Source organism: Mus musculus, chromosome 2, assembly GCF_000001635.26.
Source record: "Mus musculus strain C57BL/6J chromosome 2, GRCm38.p6 C57BL/6J".
In the NCBI taxonomy this organism is placed as follows: Eukaryota; Metazoa; Chordata; class Mammalia; order Rodentia; family Muridae; genus Mus; species Mus musculus.
This window is the reverse complement of record NC_000068.7, coordinates 105,450,334-105,469,309: the sequence shown is the minus strand read 5'-3', so window position 1 is coordinate 105,469,309 and position 18,976 is coordinate 105,450,334.

Genomic DNA, 18,976 nt, shown 5'->3' with positions numbered 1-18,976 from the left:
CCTATAACCATCATACAAATATAGAATGTTGCTGGCGCATGGTTCCTAGAAGTACGCTGATAATAGCTTTGAGAATGAGAAAGGTATTTGAATGCAGAGAGAATCCTGTCTTTGCAGATGGTTTTCCAAACCTGAGCAAGTCAAGGAGAGAAAGGTGCTGCCCTCTGTTGGACACACAGCAAAATTGGCCACAAGCTTAGAACACTGAGTTCCACCTTCCTGTGTCTACCAGTAGTTCCTCCCAGATCTTCTAACGACGGTGGCACATGTTTCTCACTTAAGTGGCCCAGCAAAACTAGAAATGAGGAAAATGTTAGAGATGCTTACGTAGATGGTCTTTACAACAGCCACATATAGGTTCTTAGTTTTAGCAAGAAGAAAAGTGTCACAATCCTATGAAGCAGAGACACTGAAGAGAAACATTTGTACATGTGTAAGCCAGAATAGGAACACAGCTCATTTTTTCCGAAGTTTCCCAACACAGAAACAGCTTGCATGACCTCCTGCAGATGCTGTGTCTCTTGTCACCAACATTCATGTGCTGGAGCTTTAAAGACTCAGTCCAGTTGCCACTGTCTCCAAGAGGATGGTCACCTATCAAGGTTAAGTGATGTTCTTCCTACAGATACCCAGGGCTTATTTTCTTCTTCTGTTCATATCACCCAAGGAACATAAAACAAAGCAAAGCTGGCCTTGGGCTCTCCCAGAGGAATGCACACACTGGCAGGAAGCTGCAGAGGGATGCACACACTGGCAGGAAGCTGCAGAGGAATGCACACACTGGCAGGAAGTTGCAGAGGGATGCACACACTGGCAGGAAGCTGCAGAGGAATGCACACACTGGCAGGAAGCTGCAGAGGGATGCACACACTGGCAGGAAGCTGCAGAGGAATGCACACACTGGCAGGAAGCTGCAGAGGGATGCACACACTGGCAGGAAGCTGCAGAGGGATGCACACACTGGCAGGAAGCTGCAGAGGAATGCACACACTGGCAGGAAGCTGCAGAGGGATGCACACACTGGCAGGAAGCTGCAGAGGGATGCACACACTGGCAGGAAGCTGCAAAGGGATGCACACACTGGCAGGAAGCTGCAGAGGGATGCACACACTGGCAGGAAGCTGCAGAGGGATGCACACACTGGCAGGAAGCTGCAGAGGGATGCACACACTGGCGGGAAGCTGCAGAGGGATGCACACACTGGCAGGAAGCTGCAGAGGGATGCACACACTGGCAGGAAGCTGCAGAATGGGAACTCCAGGCAGAGCAGAGGCTATATTTATTTGAGCTCAGGCAGCCAGAGAAACTCGGTTCAAAAAGAGGGCTCAGCTCCGTTTTGCTTCAGCTTCTTTAAAAATTGAACCATCATTCCCCCTACACATGTTATCATTCGGGGCTTCCTTTAAAAATATTTTGAAAGGCGTGGAAATAGAGAAAAGGGGAGAGAGTGAGAAAGGATTGCAGGGAAGAAAACCCGAGTGTGTGTGACGGTCTTGACATTTTAGTCAACAGCGGGGAAGGAAGCCCATCACATAGACTCTGTAAGTCTACTTATGGAAATCTATTCAAAGAAAATGCCCAAATTTAGCTAAAAAGAGAGGTTCACTGCTTGAAATAGCAACAAATTAGAGACAACTGTATATCCTGAATATTCTGAGTGGCTGGAATGAACGTCAGTGCCCGAGGGAGCACAGACTGTGAGGAAGCACAATGTGAGCCCGTGTGGAAAGCACAGTGTGGTTGACGATGCTCCCATGTTGCTTTTATAGAACAGAAATGCTGTCTGCCTTCTTTTCTTTAATTACAAATGTACTGCTAGTAATGTTTTGTTGTCTAAAAATAAACCTAGGAGGGAGCCTAGTGAGATGGCTCAGTGGATAAGCACTTGTCACACAAGTGTGAGAACCAGAACTCAGAACCCCAGAACCTACACAATGCAGGCGAGCACTACGGAAAGCATATCCAGGGGACCCTGGGAGCGAGTTGGTTAGTTTGACAGCTTGTATCTTCCAACTCTGAGCTCAGGTGAGAAATGCCCTGTCAATGAATAAGGTGGAGAATAGTAGCAGGAGATTTCTAATGTTAGCCTGAAATTTCTGCATGATTATGGTCACATGTTCACATGTACCTGAACACACATGTGAGCCCACACATATGTGGGCACATATACATATATATTCACACATGGGATACACACACACATACACAGACAGACATACACAGACACACACACACACAGACACCCACATACACATATACACAATAAGTAAACCCAAGATGGAATACATACTGTTGCATTCATAGTGGAAATGGCTGAGATTTGGCGTTTGGGACAGCTGATAGTTCTTAAATGTAATACATTTATAGTGTTTTTGTCTTTTTATTATTATTATCTCATATTGGCTTTGTCACCAGAAAATACATTAGATACATGTTTAGGTATGTTTTTCTCCTCATAAGGGAACTCTCAGAAGCTACTCATTCACACATAACACATTCATGTTCACATGTAGAATTCTACATTCTACATTCACATATAGAGTTCACCTTTTCACTCTATGATAGAATAAAACTATTCAGGCAAATCTTGCTCACATAAAAGCCTATGCAACCTGCAAGGTACGTGTCCAGTGTCTGACATATAGCAGGTCCTTGATAAGTGTTTGCTGAAGAATAGAAAGTAATTGACTGAGCATACAATTGTTTCCCAGCGTGTCCTGTTAGTTGCCACCCGTTAAAGAAAAATCAGTAAGTAAATATGTTCCCTTTGATTCTAACATTCATTCTTTTTTTTCTTATACTTCGTCACTGACTAAGATGCTAAAGCAACAGTGCGGGAGGAGGGACTGGTGGAACAGGCAGGCCAAGGCTTTAGCATGAGGGAAAAGGGGGTGTCACAAACCACCAAAGTGCTACTTCTTAGGGAAGAAGTGCACCCTGGATTTCTTCCAGCTGAACTAGACAACAAAACCCAGGGAAAATGAACATTAATCTTTTATGAACCAAAGCCCCTGAACGAACAGGCTTGGAGTTCAACCCTAATTAGGTTGCATCTCAATGCAGAGAATCCTTAACGAACGAGGACATCTAACAACTCCAGCAAGCACTCTGCTGGGACCAATGCTGAAGTGAAGGCACCGCTTGGCCACACTCCACTGCTAGGGAGCATAAGGGGCCCCTGGCCTTACCTGGAAAAATGATCGGTCGTCTTGGAAGAAGAGCAACTGGAGTTTCCTCAAACTGAAATTCTTGGCCACCCTGCTACTGCGTGGCCATCTGGGTGGCGTGTGGATAAATAAGATGAGAAAAGGCAAGATGCAAGACCCTTGGAGCAAGTTTCAGCAAGTCGAGGCTTCCCTTGCTTTGTGTCCAACATAGCTGCCAACACTGGCTCTGCTCACAAGCAAGATAATTGCATGTGCGTTATGCACACATAGGAGGCAGATTCAGTTACAGATTCAGTTCAACCTCCATTCAACTCCTTCCCAGTCCCATGACTCAGGCCCAGTTTCCTGCTCTCTCTGAGCCATCATTTCCTCCTCTATAACATGAGGAAAGAGTGCTGCCTGGGAGCGGGGGTCAGTGTGAAATGAACCGAATGAGTCTCAGATTGCTCATTTCTTCAGCCACAGCTTTTCCTAACCACTCAACTCCTCACTCTACCTGAAACAACCCGGTAGAGTAGTTTGGAGATCCCCATTGAAAAGCAGACAGGTTAAGCTATGGCCCCAAGGTGGCAGAGCAAGGCACACCAAATCTTGCTTGTGTTGGCTATAGTGTTACAGATCAGTAATGCTAAATGATGCTAAAGGTAGAGCGACATATTGAAGAGATTGACACTTGAGAATCATGGACCTTTTGACCCATAGACATGTTCTAAGGTCATGAGAGAGAACTACGACTGCTCTGGATTCATGGAATGAGTTCCCTTCCCAAGGTATCTTCCTAAGCAAAGCCCCAGACAGAACTTCTACCTAAACTACTCCATCATCCCATATGTCAGCTCCAATGTGAACTCAATGTGTTTACCTACAACTCTTTAAAATCACACCCCTAGCATCCAGCCCCAGAAACAGCATGTGTGATGGCCACCCATGTACTAGAAAGATGACCCAAGAGGGCTTGTGGATCACTTATAGCTTTGATATAAACCTGTGCAACCTCATCTTGTCAGCTTTGGCTCTGTCTTCATTAAGAGCATCCTCCGAACCCATCCAATTTTCTTCCTTCTATTCACAAATTAGATGGTCCTTGGTCCTCATAAACAAATGTACCAGCATCCTCACCAAGCTTCCTTGGGCTGCCCACTCTCCAGCTCCATCCTTGGCTTCACTTCAGGAGACGTTGACAGTTTCCTGGACTCTCTGATGCCATTGATTTGATTTACGATAAATCCCTTCCCCAGTACCCTGCCACTCCAGTCTAGCCCAGCATCTCCATGCTGCCTGTGAGTGCCTTACCTATTATAATTAACTAGTACCATGATAGAAGGCTGAGCCAGAAGGCAAACTCTTGGGTGAAGAAGATTTGCCAAGGGTTACAAAGCATGAGAATTGGAGTAGATAGACCTTGGCACTTAAGCTCTCTTCTCTCTACGTAGAACTTTATTCTGGAAACCCATTGACTCTGAGGAGTACATGCGCAGTCTGGAAGATACCAGTGTCTTGGAATCCACGCAGCTTCTGCAAATCTGCAATTCTGGATTGTCGGTTCCAGAATGGTGGCTCCTTTTCTCATTGTCAAAGTGTGTTATTTTATACAACACTGATGACTTGCTATACCATGTTGTGATGATATTCATATTAGCCAATCTCTGTTTATATTGAATCAACCATGTTTCAAATATTTTACATGCAGACTTTCATCTAGGCTTTACACACAGCTCTGAGCAGGGATGTATGACTGTCACTATTCCATGGGAGTGAACAGCTGACTCAGATCACCATGCATCATGGGTGCCTGTCATATATTAGTATCTGAGAACCTCGGGCCTACGTGCTTTTGCAATCTAGATGGAGAGAAGTAGAATCCAGCCAGAGAATAAAGCTAAGAAGTTGGTATCTGATCTGGGTGCTGGAGAATAGACCGGAGGACAGAAGAGATAAAGGAAGCAAGCTCTCAGTACAGAGAGAACAGCACAAGAGATGACACCGAGATGGGAAAGGACAGAGAATGCTGACTAGTGCTGTGACTGGCACACAGCAGGTCCCTGGATGTACCTGTGGCATTACATTCTGCTGCTCTGCTAATTTAGCCACGGCACATGGATCTCCTATGCTCGTATGCAATCCAGAAGCAACTGCATGAATTGGAAGGGTGGGCCAGAGACCTGCTGTATGCACACTGTGAGCCACCCTATGACATAGCGTCCATGATCTCCCTTTGACAGGCCAGCCTATAGTATCTCAGAGAGCTAGCTCACCTGAGAAAGTTCAGAAGACAAGACTCAATAGAAAGTGCACTCATGTGCGGCTTATCTGGTCCCAATGTCCCTGGGCATTCCCTCCTGGCCACACTGAGGAAATCAGGCTTGCTTTTCCCACCAGCTCCTTTTTGGACTGACCCTGGGTCTGGTACAGATAAGGCTTGGCTGACTTGATCATCTTTAAAAAGCTACTGTGTTCTGCCCTGTTGGCATTTCTACCCGAGGTGAAGCGAAGCCAAGCTTCTGAGTGTCCCTGGAGAGGAAGAAGGCTACACGGTGCCTTTGGGCAGACAAGAACGTACCCAGGTAGGAAGCACCACTGAATCCAACAGGGAAAGCCATGTGGCTTCCCGCAAAACCCCAGATGGGAGCCTCCCCTGAGACCACGCTCATCATCTCGAGCTGCCAAGTCAACATCTGCGCCCAACATATTGGCCTGTGAATATTTCAGACCCACACTCTTAAATCCAGATGTGTTTGTGCCATGAACTCTATATTCTGCTGGAAATTACTGAGGTCTACAAAAGGAAATTAAGCATTCGCTCAGGCAGAAACAAACCAGTGACCCAAAATGTTCTGTGCATGATTCAGGTTTGGGGTGCTGACATCTAGAGACCCTGAATACCAGTTTCCACCCCTCTCCTGGCCACCATATATTCACCAGAAGTTATAGGCAAAGAAGCTCATGTTTAATTTTGAATTTAGTGCCCTGTAGAAGGATTCTGAGTATGGGAGTCATCCTCTGTACCATGGCTTTTAGATTGTTAAAGAGTTTGGAAGCATCCTAGTTTCTGAGGATTGCTTTTCTAGTATTAGAGAAATTACAAATGAGTGACTCAGGTGCAATGCAACTTAGCCTATATATACAGAAAGTCCATCCTGGGAGGGGGAGGAGGGCTTCAAAAATACCAGTAATGTAGTCCCTGTTGGAACATCTAGGGGTAAGGTAATGTTAGCGTGTTTTTTTTTTTTTTCCAAGTTCCCCAGTTGATTCTAAGCCATGGGTTATTTTGAGAGTCTCCGGTATAGTCAGAGCAACATCTATCACATACACTCCCAGTTTGCTTTAAGACCATCTAAATGTGTGTGTGTGTGTGTGTGTGTGTGTGTGTGTGTGTGTGTGAGTGTGTGTGTGTGTGTGAGAGAGAGAGAGAGAGAGAGAGAGAGAGAGAGAGAGAGAGGGAGAGGGAGAGAGAGGGAGAGGGAGAGGGAGAGGGAGAGGGAGAGAGAGAGAGAGAGAGAGAGAGAGAGAGAGAGAGGTGTGCTGCAGAGGGGAAGAGGCTGAGTTTCTAGTCTTACCTCAACTGTTTCCAAGTCAGCTCTCAGATCTCTTGATGACTACTGTGGTTACACATGAGACATTTATTTACTTTTTAGAATAGATTTTATTTATTCTTTGACAATTTGCTACATGGATACAATGTGTCTTGTTCATACCCACTTCCCCCTTCTCACTCCCTACAAACACTCACCAGCATATCCCCCTCCCGCCTTCATGCCTCTCTTTTGTCTTTTTATAACCTATTGGGTACAGTTAGCATTGCTTGCTGGAATGTTGGCTGCCTGCATTGGATTGATCTTGTGCATGCACCCACAACTACAAAGAGCTTATGAGTGCTCATTGCACCAGCACTCCTCCTCCCCATCCTCAACCCCTCCTCCCTATCCTCAACCCCTCCTCCCTATCCTCAACCCCTCCTCCACAATGTTCCCTGAGCCTTGCATATGTGTGGGGAGATGGGGTGGTTGATATAGATGTTCCATTTGTTGCTCCTCACTAAATGGTCATTTATTCTCAGCACTTTGAGACGTTATGAGTCTCTTCTTTGCTGTCCACTACAGAACAGAGCTTCTCTGGCCAAGGTTGGGAGTGGCACTGATCTTTGCTTATAAACATAAGTATTTAGAAGACAGTTCAACATGTTTATTTAGCAAAAACAAAACAAAAAACAAACAAACAAACAAAAAACAGTAGCAGGTTCCCCTCTAGAACATACGGCCTCCCGAGCAATGGGCTTCTGACAGGTTTAAATATGAAGCATGAGTTCCCTCCATTGGAGCAGACCTCAGATCCAATCAGAAAGTGACTGCAATACCCATAGCCTTCACTCCACTGTGGCACTGGTGGGCACACCTTGTCTAGCAGGTCAGTACTGTAGCTTTCCTAGCCCAGTGTCTTCTGTCTCTCAGCAGCCTGCACAGAACCTTATGGCTCTATAAGAGCCAGCCAGCGGAGGGGAAGTTGTCGGGTCAGTTCCCTCTTGATGTCTCTGTGTTCTGTAACCAAAGGATGTTCACTTCGGCGACTTACCATCCAGTTATGACAACCAAGAGAAATAGGAACAGCCTGTGCTGTTCGAATGTCTCTGGGGCCTGCCTGACAAACAGGGAGGTGTTCTATATCTGACACTGAGATTTTCATTTAATAACTCGTGTCTTCTGCAGCAAACTGTCTATCCATGCATAATGCTTGTGTTAAAATGTCTTTTTTTAAAATAAATTGTATTTTTTAAAACTAACCTACACAGCAGAAGGTTTTTATGTAGGTTTTTAATATTCATAGCTTTGGTCGAGACCCCACCCCCACCCCATCTTTCCTCTGCTCCCCCATCCACATCCCAACTTAAACCTTTCAACATGAGTCTGATGAGACTCTTCCCTCATCTGCCATGATAACTGCAGGTCATGATACCTTACCGTGTTGCACGCTACTGTTAATTTTAAAATGCTGGCAAATACAAAAGACTGCACAGTGCCTGGCACATAGTAGGCATTTGGCAAATCCTTCATATTGCAGATAAGATAAGAAAAAAGACCATAGTAACATAGACCAATACAACAATACTGGAGAGGGCAGTTATGGTTTTTTTCCCCAATTTTCTTCTAGAATCATTTTGCATATGCACTTATTACATTAATGGAATTTACACTCATAAAATATGAAAAAGGTGCGGCAAAAAACTTGGGAGGGAAGCCAATCCTGAGGCTTGGTCTTCTCCAACCCTGCCTGCCCTTCTTTCTTTCTGTCCATTTTGTAACGCTAAGGCGCTCTTTCCGCACTAGAAAAAAAAATCTTGTGCTTAGTTTTGGGTTCAGTTCTCCATAGCCCTCTTGAACCACCTTGTGGGGTTTCAGCTGCCGCTTACCCCCAGATGCCTATGCAGAACTAAATCCTATTTTTGCATTTTAAGGCAAGCTTTACTTTGAATACCACCGCCCCCCCCCCCCTTAAAAGGATTTGCTTAGCTATACTGTCAAAGGAAGACAGGCAGTTCTCCACTGTAAATAGGAATTAATAAGGTTTGCTGTGGTTGGTCTTCGTTGTCTGATTGGATTAAGAAACACCCACGGCGAAGGACACCTTTGGGAGTTGACAGAGGAGGAGCCACCTGGATGTCTGTGGTGGCTCCATCTTTTCCTGGAGTCCTGGACTTAAAAAAAAAAAAAAGTGTGTGTTGGGGGAGGTGTTGCTAGGGAATTAGAGAGACCAGCATTCTCTTCTCTCTGCTTCCTGGTCCGCGGATGTGGGAGCAAGCCGCCTCGCTCTCTTGCTGCTGTAGGTGGGAGCCAGTTCCTGCCTCCATGCCCGCTCTACCACCATGCTTCCCCCACACTGTGACCCAAAATATAACCTTTCATCCCTTAAGTTGCATCTTGTCAGATATTTAGTTACAGTGGCTTTAAAAATAATCAATGCTCTGGCCATATGTGGAAACGAATTTGTGAGGACAAATAGGAAGTCTGGGCTTTTATGTTCTGCCTAAAATCCTCAGCCTGTGTTTTCAGTTCCATAACAAGTCTAACTTGGGCTAAAGGGCTTTAAAGACACATGGACAATTTCACCTGGCTAAAAAATAACAACAAAAACAAAACAAACAAACAAAAAAAAAACTTCTAGGAAAATTAGGAAGGCAATAACTTCTCGATATATGATTCAAGGCTATCCCTTAAGGCTGGATACCAGTAAAACATTCGTTCACACAATTGGAGGCCCGTGTCCCATAATCCAGGAGCAGTACCAGAAATGGGTCCTCCTCAAAAGGATGGCAAATTTCCTAGAAAAGATAGCAAAGTTTGGGGAGGAGCAAAGAGAGGCCCAAGACCCAAACCCGGCTTGTGCTGGTCACGTACACTGAGCGATGTCTGCAGGCAGAAATCCGGGGAAGCCTCAGCGGAAGTCTAGGGACGGTCTCTGCCTCTGTTGTGGTGGTGACCAGAGAAGCTGAAATCACACAAACCACAGACAACCACTGCTGGCAGACCCCACAGCTGCCTAATTTGCTGTGCTAAATATTATCTCTGATGTCCCCCACAAAGTGAGCTTTTATCTTATCACAACTTGGTAAATATTATGATACGTTGTGGTTTTTTGTGACCATGAAAGTTAACTTTTTCATTTATGAGAAGGGTGGCCAGAAAAATCACAGTGGCAAGAGCCCGAAAGCAATTACATCCTTGTTAGTTGGCAGTTTGGCCAGATGTCAAGGGAGTTTATAGCCAAACCAGTACTTTGTTTTGTACTTTGGGTGTTTTGTCCCCCAAAGTAATCCAAAAATTAATGTACCAGAAGAAAATAATATGTTTGTATAGTATGTTGTGAGAGCTGAGGCTTATTCTGGAGGGAATACCATGAGAATTATTCCCTTATCAATAGGGAGAAGTGGTGTATTTTTAAATGTGGGTTGTAGTATCCCTCTTTGGTCAGTGATACCACTAAGATGCCAGAAAAAAACAAAAAGAGAACTCTTTCTCTCTCTCTAGTATATGTAGGTATATAAATGATAAATATTTAAAACAAAATTATTTAATCTGCTGGCATCAACATGCAAAAGGACTCTAAAACTCAGTTTCAAAACAACAAACAAACATCACAGTAGAACTAAACTTTTTCCCTTGTTCCCAAAGCAGCCTTCTGTTGTGTTCTTAAATAAACCCTCTGAGATACAGGAAAGGGTTTTACATGTCTAAGCTCATTTTAATGTAGCCTGAATTCAGTAGGGAAGAATTTACCGGGTAGTTCTGAAAACGACCCAGGACAGTCATTTCTAGAACCTGTGGGATTCCAGTACACTGAACAGGCTCTTCTGTCCACCTAACCGTGGTGGTTTGAACAAGCAGGCCCAAAGGCATTGATATGTTAGCTAAAGTTAGGCAGCTTTTCTCACGTAGGATTTGGTAAGGTGTCTACAGTTTGTCAGATGCACTTGCTGTATTAAGCACCAATGACCTTTTCTATATTCCTAGACGGCTTCTTTAGAACCAAGGGTTGTCCGTGAATACACAGGATTGGGTGCAGAGGGGACCAGGCCACTCCTTTGGTTTCTCTCAGTGAGAGGAAGGAAGGAAGGGAACCAGACCTCAGAGAGTAATTTCCTATTCTGCTACTGTTTCAATGGGTAGATGCAAAAGGATTAACATTGACATGTTCGCCAAGTGCTGTGGGTGACAGTAGAGACGGCCAACCCAGTCTTTGGTTTCTTAGAGCTAACTGACCCAAGGAAGCATAGATTCACTGAAAACCCTACTACTTGGAGCCTCTAGTACAGTGGTTCTCAACCTCCCCAATGCTGTGACCCTTTAATACAGTTCCTCATGTCGTGGTGACCCCCATCATAAAATTATTTTTGTTGCTACTTCATAGCTATAATTTTGCTACTGTTATGAATCATAATGTAAATATCCAGTTTCCGATGGTCTGAGGAGAACCCTGTGAAGTAGTTGTTTCATCCCCAAAGGAATTGAGACCCACAGGTTGAGGACTGCCACTCTGGTAATTTGTGGAACACCCTGAGCATAATTACACTGCATTTATTGTATACTGTTTTGGTTTGAGTATAAACTGCCCCCCCTCCCCGCTCATGTGTTTAAATACTTAATCCTTAACTGGTGGTGCTCTCCTTGGAGGGGGCTTTAGGACCTAGTTAGTAGACACAGGGATGAGCCTTAAGTTTGTAGCTTGGCTCTGCCTCCGGTATTATCTATTTCCTAGCCAGTCATGGCGTAACTGAGCTGAGATGCCTTGCCACCACAGGATGAACCACAATTCCATATCAGTCCCTCCCACGAAGGACAGTGTTTTCAGGAACCATGTACCACAATAAATCCTTTCTCTCTCAAGTTGCTCAATCAGTTATTCTGTCGGAGTGATGAGGTATCCTGAAACCTTCTGTTTTCAAAAAGCCTCTGAAGGGAAATTATTTCCATTCCACATGCGAAGAAATCGAGGCCCACCGTGTTCGAGTAACTCGCTGAATGTTACAGGCTTACAGATCTCAAAGCTGCCATCTGCTCTCACTGTTGTCTCTCTTTACACAAGGTTTGGACTATTTCACACAGGACTCAGAGTCTCATCCATCCAATGACTGCAGGAAACAGAGTGTCTCTGTAAATCTTCAGAGAGCCCAAAGATACATCCACTTTAGTATCTGGCCCATCAGTGATGTTTTCCCCTTGGACTGAATGAATTACTGTAGCAACTACGATGCACGTATCCCTTTGTTCCTGGGCAGGTAGATATTACAAACCTTGGGTAGTTTTTAAGCAAGGCAGCAAAAGCCTTCCACAATGAGCTAACTTCAGGAGGAAACAAAAGTATATTGGCAAGGAGTAAACTATGACTTGTCAAAGACATGCACACTATTTTTCTTAAATTCATGTTTTTCCCTTGTCAACCGGTAGTGAGCATAAAATCTTTTATAATATTCATTTTGGATATTTGCTAACAATATTATTATGACAAATACTCCCATGTCATTAGGGAATAATATCCAGATCTTGAGGAAGAGATGTATGAAGATACTGCTTAAAGGATGTTGACTTATGTAACATTATTTTCCGGATTAAATTCCTAAATCCCATTAACAATTTAAAATCAAGTCTGTTATAGTTTATTTGGTAAAGTGCTTTGATATCCAGGACCCACATGAAAAAGCCAGGCATGGCGACACTCATTTGTAACCCCATGTGCAGACAGATAGATATCCAGGGGGCTCCTTGGCTGGCCATCTTGGTCTTCTTGGTGAGTTCCAGGTCTGCAAGTGATCTTGTCTCAAAAATAAAACAGCTGATGGTGTCTGAGGAACAATATCTGAAGTTGTCCTCTGGTCACCACGTGTACTCATGCATACCACCTCATACATGAACAAAGCTTCAAAGATTTATTTCTACGTGTGTGTGTGTTTATGAGTATATATGCATGGGTGCCTATGGAGGCCAGAAGCAGACATCAGATCCCCTAGAGCTGGAGTTATAAGTGCTGGTGACCCACCCAATGTGGGTGCTGGAAACTGATGTTTTGGAAGAGCAGCAATTACTCTTAACTGCAGCACCCCCTCTCCCAAAGAGTGCTAAGTGCTAAGTACTTTGGCATTCATTAGAATACCTGCAGCTCCCCTCACCATTTGTCATGACCTGATGGTTGGGGCATTGACCTCAGACCCAAGGTTAGTCCTGAGCAGTGCATATCAATGGCCAGCAAAACCTTTCTTCTAGTTCTTACAAGTGGCATCTTGGTTATAACCCAGCCTAACACCCCTTCCCCTGGCCACAGCAACTGGTTCTGGAATTTACCTGCAGTCTCACTGGGCCAATGAGTTGGGTGGGGAGTCGAGAGGAGCTTCTTGGGATTGTTTTCTGATCCTAAGGGAGATGCAGAGGATGAGCCCTCTCTGTCTCAGGATATATGCTACTTGGGAGGCAACCCCTGGGATAATTACAGTGACATCAATCCTCACCCGTAGAGATACTGATGTTCAGATTAAAGTGGAAAATAGTATCTCCATACAGAACAGTGGTATATAACTGTAGCCCTCCTGGAGTCTACCCAACTACTGGGTGTTTTTATGCATGCCAGCACACCTTCTAATTATGTAAGCTATCATAGGTTATAGCATACTTATGCTATAACCAGGGTGTCCTAACCAGCACTGGCCGTATCAACTCCCTTGGTATAATTTAAAAGTTACAATAATAATATCACAAAAAACCCTTATACCTAAGATCATCACTAACCATTTTCCTCCATGGATAGAAAACTAAGATGTAAATCAAAAAGAACTTCACTCCCTTGTCCCCTAAGCAGCCTTCTTTTGTATACCTAAAGAAACCCTCTGGAATATACAGGTGGTTTTAGTGTCCAAGTCCATCTTAAAGTTCCTGCTAGCCTGAGATCAGTGGAGAAGAATTTACTGGGTAGTTCTGGAGGTGACCCAGAGCATACTTATTTCTAGAATCACAGGAACCCAGTTCCTTGGACAGGATCTTTTTACCTAACTGTGGCCTTTAAATAAATAGGCTAATAAATGGAGTAGATAGTAGATAGCATTCAAAATAAACACAAATGGGCCAATAACATTTTTTTTAAAAAGTGTTCGATGTCCTTAGTCATTGGGGAAATGCAAATTAAAATACTTTGAGATACCACCCCACTCAAGTCAAAATGGCTATCATTAAGAAATCTGACAAGAAAAGTTGGAGAGAATGTGGTGGGAAAGGAGCTTTATTGCTCGTAGGAGTGAATATTAAAGCCACCATGAACATCAGTGTGGTTGTTTCTCAAAGCATAAAAACTATAACTACCATAAGACCTGGGCATATACTCAGAGAACTCCACATCCTACCACAGAGATATTTGCATATTCACAATCATTACTGCTTGGAACTCTAGTCAAGGATGTGTGTACCTTAACTTTGGCTCTCACTTGGTGTCAGTGGCTGGCTTCAGTAGTCACATTCATGTGACAGTTCTGAGTGGCATACTCCACCAAGGAGAGAAGGGCAGGAATGGGTCCCTGGGGTAGAAATATTTCCCCCACAGCACTCCAGGGTTTCACAGCTCTGAACATTGTCAGGGGGACACTTTGCAGTGTTGGCACAGGCAGCCCATGAGAGAATTCCTTCTTTTGGAACTGAGGAATTCACACCATCCTGCCACTGGCTTCAGTACAGGCCTCTCCCAGCTGGGTCCTGTTGGAGGGAAATCCCAGCTCCTAGACTGTTGGAACTACTTCAGAGAGACAAGAATCTCAGAGACACAGAGATGCTGTCCTTGATACATGCAACTCCATCACAAGCAATCTGTTTTAAGACAGATGAAGCTCTTAAATATTTCAGCTCTCATAGAGGGGGCTGCTGAGGCCAGAAAACAAGATGCGTGTGGAGGGGTGAGTGTGGGGGCACAAGAAGAACCTCCCAGGTCACCTGGCCACTAAATAGGAATGCTCTGTTAGACAATAGAGGCAGGAGGGATTTCTGGTAAGAAAGAATGAGGTGATGAGCAAGGCACAGGCTGGCAAAAACAAACGCCTGTCCCCTGGGTGTAATAGATCTCCCCAGACATTCCACTCTAAAGAAAGCTTAATTAAATTTAATGGACAAACCTCTCTCCATGCTAGGAGGCATTTTAATGTGGTATTTCAGCTCAGGGTGAACAAAAATCAGTCTTTCTTGCCTCACTGCTCTCTTTGAAATGAAACAAACTTCCCAATTGGCACCATAACTCTCATGGTGGCCCTGCACCCCTCTAGCTGCCAAAAGCCCCTTAAGACACCAGAGAGGGACACCCCACAAACTCTGGGCTGCACAAGTCAGAGGGGAGCTCTGCGCAAGAGGGACATTGATATCTTGACCTTCTTCGTGCTTCCAGGTGTCTAGCTTAGGGTCTGGTGTGAATATTATTTAATCCATAACCAAAAAGAAGAAAGTTGGGAGGGAAATAGATAGGGAAAGAAAGAATAAAGACAAGCAAAATTCATTGGCTAAGAAAAGCTATAGATAGAGAATGGCATGCCTTGTGTAGAGAACAGGAAGGTGAGAAGGATGCTATTAAGAGGAGGATGCTTGGGAGCTGCAGGTAGTGTTCCCATGTTGACCAGGCAATGCTTCTTCCATTCTCCATGTGTGTTCCCCTTCAGGTCCTCTGTCACCTGAGACTCAGGAGGAATCGGCTTTACTCTCAGGTGAGTCCACTTAATTGGAGTTAATCCCATTCTCTTGCCACAGATTGGCTCAAGAGTGATCACATGAGCTGATTGAGTCCACAGAATGCAGAGCGGGTTTGCTAGCAGGTCCTGGGAGAATCCCTGAAGTGACTGATGCCCTTATTTTAAGGCCCACAAGTACTGTGTTCATACTGTGACTAGTCTATGATGGATTCGTTGGCCAAACCTCAACTCATCTGTTTTGGTGCTCATGGGAAGGAAAGGTCAGAGTTCCCCTAGCCCTGCTTCTGGTTGTGCGACTGTGACCCGTGTGCTAAAAGAGGGGGTTGAGAAGGGGGATAAGAACATGTCATACAGTTCTCGCAGGACGTCTGGGTAGACGAAATGCCAAGTAACTCTGAAAGGCAGCAAATGCAGCCACATAGACACCACTAGTAAAGGCCGTGCTGCTGACCCCATCTGAGCCAATCTGTACCCACTTCTGCGGCCCTGTCTGCACACTGGGTGCTGCTAATAGCCGATGACTTAAATAAACACTTCACCCTTCAGTGGTGACCTCACTCAAACTGTATAACTCCTACTTCCCCCTGTCCACATCTAAAATAGAAGTAGGGTGGCTTGCAGTAAAGGGTGCCATGCAGTGACTTATAAATATGCAGAGTGAGAAAGGAAGGAAGGAATTTATTGTACCAGAGAAAACAATGAAAAGTGATTGAGCCCCAAACTGCGATTGCCTGATAGCCAAAGCAAAGCCAGAAGCCTTTGCGTCTCTGCTTCCTTCCTTTTGAGAAAGAGTTTGGCTCTATAGCTCAGGCTATCCCAGAACATCCTATGTAGCTCAGGGTAGCCTTGTAACATACTTGTAACGTCTTCCTATGTCAGACACCTAAGTACTAGGGTTGCAGGCATGAGCCACCTTGTTTAGCAAGGAACTGATTTTTAAAACCAATATTATGCTAAGTATCATGCCAGGTGATGTAAAAGTTACAAAAATGTTATCACTCCTACTCTCAAAGAGTTTCCATGATAAATAACGAGTTGGGGGGAACATCTCTATTAGAAATTATTGTAACACATTTTGGATCCAATACATGTACTATTGCTAATTAGAAAACAAAACAAAACAAAACAAAACAAAACAAAACCACAGCATCAGTGAGTGGGGTTGGAATTTGACAATTGAAGGCATGTGATAGCCAGAGCAAGAACATAATATATATAGTTAAGAAAGAGTGAATGGAGTTCTTGGTGAGAGGGTGGTTGTCGATCAGTGAGAATTAGAGCGAGCAGGCATGGCTTCATTGAGTGGCAATCGGGTCAGTTGCATGCTGTGCTCTGAATTTTAAATTTCATTCTATAGGAAATGAGGAAAAGCTACCAGAAGTTTCTTGGTAGGAAAGCAGTGTGAACATAGCCATTCACTGAGTAACCCATTGGGGTGGTTCCTCTCCCAGAATAAGAACTGAAAGTGTGTTTGCATGATCAACTAGTGCATTTCCATCAGAAACTTGCCCTTCCCCGCCGCCATTCCACATTCACTTGGCAATTTTTCATCACATTGATTCTAAGTCAGTTATTCCCAAAGAAAAGACAGAAATTCATCATCTTCCCCTTTATGATTTCCTCCACTGTCATCAAACACATCAGCAAGCATGAGTTTTATCATAATTCAATTCACGCCTTCCACCCACCTTAATTACATACGTTTCCACTTGATAATAACTCATGGGAGTGTTCTACAAGACCGAGAAGTTAAACTTCTCTTTGACTTGGCAAATATTTAGGGAGAGTTCCTGCAGAGATGCACAGGACAGGAAGTTGCCTTGTGTTGTTTTTCTATGAGTCTGGGGAAAGCATTGTGCCAGTGAAGGCTCAGAATTCCTCCACTGGGTGGGACTCTGTAAGTCTGCTCTGGAGGCTCCACAGAACCAACCTTCTCCGTGAAGTAAAGGCAAGACCTCTGAAAATGATTTCTGTCAACAACCACCACCAAGAACGTTGCTTCCATTCACTCAAGGCATTCACCTGGATACCAATCCCTGCCAGTAAGAACCACATGACCTGAAACTGGTTGGTGTTCAAGGAAGGGACTCCAGGAGGCATCTTGTTTGTCTTTGAACTGTCCACTACTTCTTCACCCAGTTAGATATTGGATCTTCCATCTAATCTAACATTAAAGAAAGCTCTCTGGAAAGCTGTCTCTCCATCCTTCAGGCTGAGTCAGACGCCTGCCCCTCCTCTGTATTATCATACAATACTTTGTGTATTTCTCCACTATGGTAGGACTCATACACTACAGCATTTAACATCTGAATATTTAATAAACACCATAAGTTTTATAGCTATAATTTAATTATGTCTTCCTGCTGACTCTATGAGAGAGATGCCCTTTTTATTATCTTCATTTTGGTGATGAGAGGATGCAGCCAAGCATGTATAGTGAAGCGACTTTTCCAAAGTCACAGAGATGAGTGGGGTACTGGAAACCTAGCAGGGTGCTCTCAAACCCTCTCACTTGGAGCCTTACTGTTAGGTTCTTGGCTATAATGTTATGTGGCTTCTGTATCTACATTCATTTCACTTTCTCTCTGACTGACACCACCTCTAGTTTCTGAGGATTTTCTGTTGTGGATCAACTCCATCCATTCTGATTGCTCTGACTCCCCAACACAGCATATAGGAAATAGCAGGAGTTTAAACAGCCACAGGGAGCTGTGTGCTGAGGAGTTGGGGTCAATTACACTTTCCTCCTGCAATTCACCCATTTGTAGGAAACCTTCATCTTAAAGCTAGTTGGAGCTTCATCATATCTCCCAGAGAGGGGAGACCTTGGTCTTCCTATCCCCTAACTGAGGATCTTAGTCCCAAACTGATGACCTAAATGAGAAAAATTTTTCAAGAGAACACTGAATAAAAGAAACTCTTTGAAATACATTTTTTACCCCCTCCCCCACATAAATACATCCCTAGCAAGCCTGACACATGCTATTTTATTTTGTAAGTAAAAGAAACCTGTTTGTGAAGGCACATGACCAAGTCTCTGTTCAAGTAAGGACAGCTCTTATCTTCCTTCCACTGGCCAGCACTGCTCTCTGCCTAGTGGCACAGAAGCCCAGATCTTGGATCTGGAACCCTCACTCATATGAATGAATTCCAAGGCAAGTCTTCCCAGCCCTTTCTTTTCACCTGGTGGTTCCTTTCCAATCTGCACCTGAATCTGCCAACAGGGACAGGTATAATCCTAAGTTTCATGTTTTTTTAGAGTCTAAGATAACAGTAAACAAATATTAAAGAGTAAGTTCTCTTCCAAAGACTCTCAGAGAGTAAAATTCATCAGGAAATCTTTTTTTGTCCCGAAAATCTCACAGTACTTCCGATGCAGACAGTCTATCTCCTCAGCGTGGGCTTTGCAGCATCCACATGGTGGCACAAAATAGAAGACATGGTTGGCTTGAGGTTGAGAGCAGGGTTTCTCTCAGAAGAGTTCTGAGTTCCTGAGGATGAAATCCTCTAAGTCCAGCAGAGCAATCTGGGTGCTGTGACAAACGAGAGGACACACAGCATGGTTAAGCAAAAAGCAGGAAGCTAAGAGTTGGCAGAGATGGGCACAAGG